Source organism: Panicum virgatum, chromosome 2N (assembly GCF_016808335.1).
Source record: "Panicum virgatum strain AP13 chromosome 2N, P.virgatum_v5, whole genome shotgun sequence".
Lineage (NCBI taxonomy): Eukaryota > Viridiplantae > Streptophyta > Magnoliopsida > Poales > Poaceae > Panicum > Panicum virgatum.
The window spans coordinates 52,119,619-52,125,856 of record NC_053146.1 but is presented as its reverse complement, the minus strand read 5'-3'; positions in this window follow the sequence as shown (position 1 = coordinate 52,125,856).

The following is a 6,238-nucleotide window of genomic DNA, read 5'->3' as shown; positions in this document are numbered from 1 at the left end:
CCTTGCTTGTTTGGAGAGCTTCTTTTCTAGAACGGGCGTGCAGTATGTCAACTGCCAACTGCAACGCATGGCTCTCGGGCGTCCTTGTCTGGGAGGATTCGCGCCGATCATGCACTCGGCATTCAGGACCCATGCCGGGCGCCACTTTTTTGCTGAAGTTGCGCAAACCATGATGGTTGGTGAAGCTGAAAAGGTTTCTGGGATGAGAACGCATCGCTGTCGTCTGAGGGTGTCCTGCTCCTGCCTGAGCCTGAGGCTCTGAGAGAATGGCCCATGCGGCTACCTTGTACTCATTGATTCTGTAGTACAGTCTTGTGCTGCATTTGTAGGAATATAGGGTAGCAAAAATAAAAAATTTCTACCGTATAAATCAGGATTACTGCAGTTATAGATCACGGGATTACCACTAGACGCGCGGTTGCGGAACTTCTGTAGCGCGTCGGTGTAGTGCAAATGGAATCCGGCAGTGCAGTTGTGTGAACCACCTCACGAACGACTCGTCCTTGTGTAGCAAGCGCAGCACCTCCACGAAGTCATCAGTAAAAGTAATGAAGTATTGGAATCCTCTTCTAGCAGTCGAGCTCATTGGTCCACACACATCAGTATGTATGATTTCCAGCAAACCCGATGCTCTCTCTGGAAAACCTGTGAACGGCGTCTTGGTCATCTTGCCCAGCAAACAAGCTTCGCATGTCTCGTATGATTCAAAATCAAACGAACTTAGAAGTCCATCCTCGTGGAGCTTCTTCATGCGTTTCTCGCTTATATGACCGAGACGACAATGCCACATGTAGGTAGGATTCAAATCATTTAGCCGAGGCCTTTTAGCACTTATATTACAAACAAGAGAATCATCAAGATTTAAAATAAATAGCTCATTCTTAATGGACGCCAAAGCCACAAACATATTATTCTTAGAGATCACACAACCATTGTTTTCACTCGCAAAAGAATAACCATCCATCATCAAACATGAAGGAGACACAATGTTTCGACTCAAACTAGGAACAAAATAACAATTATTAAGCTCCAAGAAAAATCCTGACGGTTGGTGAAGTTGCATCGTCCCGACGGCCAAAGCAGCAACTCTTGCATTATTGCCGACGCGGAAGTCAACTTCTCCTCTTTCAACGCTTCTACTCTTTGTCATTCCCTGCATCGAATTATTTATATGAGCAACCGATCCGGTATCAAATACCCAAGAATTAACATAAGAGTCAGCGAGAAATATTTCTGTAATATGAACAACAAGTGTACCTGAAGTGGAAGAACGATTCTTCAACGAGGCTAGATACAGTTTGCAGTTCCTTTTCCAGTGTCCTGGCTGGTGACAATGAAAGCACTCCTTGTCTGCAGCTGGTCCAGGTTTAGCCTTGGGTGTAGGGTTTGACTTGGGGTTCGCAACCTTAGCCTTACCCTTCTTCTTCTTCTTCCAAGAAGAACCATTCTTCTTGAAAGGAGGCTTATTCTGGACAGCCATCACATGGCCGTCACCTGTGCTTTTCTTGATGTCACTCTCTGCCGTTTTGAGCATGCCGCACAGCTCATTCAAGCCCTTCTCAGCCCCGTGCATGTGGTAGTTTGAGACGAAGTTTACATAGCTTGGAGGCAAAAAGGCAAGAATGAAGACAGTAGCCAACTCTTGGCCAAGTGGGAAGCCCAGCTTCTCCAACCTCTGTGTGTAACCAACCATCTTGATTACATGCGGCCCTACTGGTGCTTCTTCTGCTAGCTTAGTTTCAGCAAAGGCCTTGGACACATTGAACCTTTCAATCCTGGCCTGAGTCTGGAACATGTCTCGTAGCGCCACGATCATATCGTGCGTCGCATGGTTATTCTCAAACTGCATCTGCAGCTCAGGTTCCATGCAAGCTAGCATGAGACAACTCACTTCACGGTCTTTATCAACCGCTCTCCTATAAGCATTCCTCTCAACAGCAGGGGCATCTGCAGCAGGCTCCTCTGGCAGTGGATTATCTAGAACATCTTCCTTGTTAGCTGCCCTGAGAACAATTCTCAGGTTGCAGATCCAATCCACGTAGTTTGTCTCATTCTCAGGTTGCAGATCCAATCCACATAGTTTGTCTCATTCAAGTACGGAACGTAAAGAAAAAGGTTGGTTTTGGGCCATTGATCTACAACAAATAAATGCAAAATACTAAGACAAAATATTCATGATGGAGTAAACGACATTAAACAATTTCATAGAATTTACTCCCACTAAAATCAATATCCCTCTATTGATTCTTAGCGATTCAAGACCCACAACTATCAAGTCGACTAGTGAGCTTTAGCATCACCGCTAGAAGAATAGATAGATCGGTAAGCAACTCTTTGCTAATCATATCTCATATGACTCTTGTTGTTGGGTGACATCTCCATGTCTCGCTCCCAACCTTTATGCCCCAAGGTCCTTAATCGTTAAGATAACCTTGTCAAGCTCACCAACCCTTTATGCGTGCATGTATCCGATACAGCCTGTCTAGTCAAGGAAAAATCAGTGGCGCCCTAATTTCATAGACCCACCACCAATCGTACAAGACATGGGACAGTGCAAGGTTTAGTTGGTAGGGCATGATTGCTCGAAATTAATGAGGGATCGTTATACTTCTACTATGACGCTTGTAGTTGTAAAACGTTAAGAACGGCAAGCACATAATTTTGAATCAGTATGACCCTTGTTCTCATGGTGATCTCCATCTCCATAAAACTTGTTCGCTATGTAGATCTCTATCTTCATGGAACTTGTGCACCATCTTTCATGTGATGAAAACTCCAAGAACTAGAACTTACTAATACACCTAATAGCTAGTAATTCAAATTACATTCACGACTTGGATCATCACAGGTTGGCACGCAGGCCATTACATCAAATGCAACAATTCATATGGCTCCGGTCGAATTTTCATAGTCACGACACACAGGTCATGAAATAATTACACACATGCATCACATACACATAGGGGCCATACCGAGCACAAAACCTGCAAAACAGAATTATGCGATTCTGATATCCGAACTTAAAATGCCGAAAACTCTATCTTCCAGGCCGAATTTTGCAAATCTAAATTTCGCAAAAACAGCAAAGCTGTTCTGAACCAAGTCTAACTTTTTATGTAGATACAAATCGATATAAAATTTGTCTCAATCCGAGTTCGTATGCAAAAGTTATGACTGTTTTACTGTAAAACACACTTTTGCAACAAAACGGAATTCACAGTAGATCCAATCTACTGCCCTATGCATCTCATGCATCTGGCTCCCAACCTTTATGCCCCAAGGTCCTTAATCGTTAAGATAACCTTGTCAAGCTCACCAACCCTTTATGCGTGCATGTATCCGATACAGCCTGTCTAGTCAAGGAAAAATCAGTGGCGCCCTAATTTCATAGACTCACCATCAATCGTACAAGACATGAGACAGTGCAAGGTTTAGTTGGTAGGGCATGATTGCTCGAAATTAATGAGGGATCGTTATACTTCTACTATGACGCTTGTAGTTGTAAAACGTTAAGAACGGCAAGCACATAATTGTGAATCAGTATGACCCTTGTTCTCATGGTGATCTCCATCTCCATAAAACTTGTTCGCTTATGCCCTGAGTTTCGATTCGACCAATCACATTGATCTCCAACCGTAGCGAACGGGTTTATGGGCATCACTTAGCTCCGATGGCGGAAAACCGACCGGTAGGAGTATGTCGTTGCACAACTTTCGCAGCAAGTTTACGAAACTAGGTCACAGATCGATCTGAAATTACGCATATCTCTATATGCACATATCCGAATTTATAACGAGACAGCACTGGCTCTTGATACCGCTGTAGGAATATGGGGTAGCAAAACCAAAAATTTTCTACCGCATAAATCAGGATTACTGCAGTTATAGGTCACGGGATTACCACTAGATGCGCGGTTGCGAAACTTCTGTAGCGCGTCGGTGTAGTGCAGATGGAAGCCGGCAATGCAGTTGCGTGAACCACCTCACGAACGACTCGTCCTTGTGTAGCAAGCGCAGCACCTCCACGAAGTCCACACGTACGGGAAGAAGCTTCGCACTCCGGATTGCTAGATCCGCGAGAACGAACTAGGGCCGTTGCACGAGGAGGAGGAACAGGAAGGGGGGCGCTACTGTTCATGGGTACTGTTTATGCGCGTGGATAGTAGCAAGGGTTAGGGTTTTTAGGCGCCCCCTTCTATTTATATAGCCCCTTAGGTGGGCTGCCTTGGGCCCCACCTTGGGCGGCCTCTTTTGGGCCTAAAAGGCCCATTAGTGCACTTAAGCCCAGTCTAATTCAGATCTCATCCTTATCAGGCTTCTTTCCCTTAAGTGTGTGACTTTATGGGCTCACATGCGAATAGACATGGCCCGAGTACTTTTACTTGGCCCAATAGTAGACAGTGGCCTCTAGCAAGACATGTCAACTCCTATACGCACACAAAGATCATATTAGACGAGCCGCCACAATATCATATACATGTTGTTCCCTTTGCCTCATGATATTTGGTCTAGCTTGAAGCCGACCACTCTTTCTCGATCCAGTGATTCGGAATCCTTGGTTAACTCTTAACCCTAGCATGATCATGCATTTCCTGATCCGAATCACTCGAGGGGCCCAGAGATATCTCTCTTGTAGAGAGGGGCAAATCCCGTCTTGACCGACCATGTCTCACAGCATGCTTCTTGACAGACCCGAAAGCCACCTTTATAACTACCCAGTTACGGTGCAGCGTTTGATGGCTCCTAAGTAAGTCGGTTCACATCTTGAGTACATACGACGATCTCAGGTCTTAGGACACAGCGTACATATTGTGTAATGAGAAGTCATCATCTCGTGTTGGGTCCGTTCAATCTCATGTCTCACATGAGCCCACATTATTAGTTTGACATCCCCATGTCCATGACTTGTGAAACGTAGTCAATCAACTAATACATGTGCTAGTCTAATATTCATGTGTGTCCTCACATGAACTCCGACTAGAAAACTTTAGAATATCCATACAAGTAAAGAGTTTCACAAATACTTCACATAAGCATTAATCAATACAAGTTGTCATCCATGGATATTCAAGGAACACTTTATTAATCATGAATACAAGGAAATATAATTGTCTCTGAGGCATATTTCCAACAGCATTATCTTGCGCTCGTGCTAGCACAATCCTGCCACACCACTGCAATTATGCAACTTCAGAAATTCCTTTCTGCGGGGGACAAGAAATGCACCTAGCTTTATTTAAACATCTGCCACTGATTTTTGATAGAAGAGAATGGCATAACTCATGCTGTCCAATCCATCATTGCTCGTCCTTTTATCAATTATGGGAATTGGTATCACTTTAAGAAGATATTTGGGGGGAAAAAGTATGGAAGCATATTTGCTACTATCAATTCGAAAGCAAAGAATATTTGGTCCTTTATTTCCCCTCAACCAGCTTAAGCCCTTTTGCACCCTAACGTTACGATTTTTGCAGCTACTGGATTCCCCCTCCTATAGATTATAGAAATGAACAAAGCTAAATTAAAAGCCGTAGCTTCTACCTTTAGTAAGCCACTTTCAGGTGCACAGCATACACACCTTTTCTGATGGTGGCAAGTGACCATCTTGCTTCCACTTCCGAATCAAATGACAGGTCAACCAGTTCCCTAGCAATTTCCCCCGAATCGGTTGCTCAATAGTTTCCAGTAATTGACCTGCTCGATCCACAACGTCACAAAAAGTTGATACTCTTGGAACAACTCTCAGTAACTATGATCAAACTAAGTTCAAATTGTTCCCATTTTGTCAGTGTGATTTACAGCACATTAATAGTCTTGTGGCCATGTTTAGTTCGTGAAAATAAGTCTTATGGCCATGTTTAGTTTGTGAAATTTTTTAGATTTTGGTACTGTAACACTTTCGTTGTTATTTTGCAATTAATGTCTAATTATGGACTAATTAGACTTAAAAGATTCGTCTCGTCATCTACAGTTAAATTGTGTAATTAATTATTTTTTTCAACTGCATTTAATGCTCTATGCATGTGTCCAAAGGTTCGATGTGATGAGTATTGTAGAAATTTTTTTATGAACTAAACATGGCAATACGAGTAAAACTTGCACCAATGAGTTCACTCACTAAGGTGTCAGATCCCACCTGATCCTATCAGCAGTCATCCACAAGACACGCCTTCCCTGTTTCCTGTCTGGTTTTTGGGTTCCAATCAAATGCTTTGCTCCCTCTACAAAGCAAACGAGCT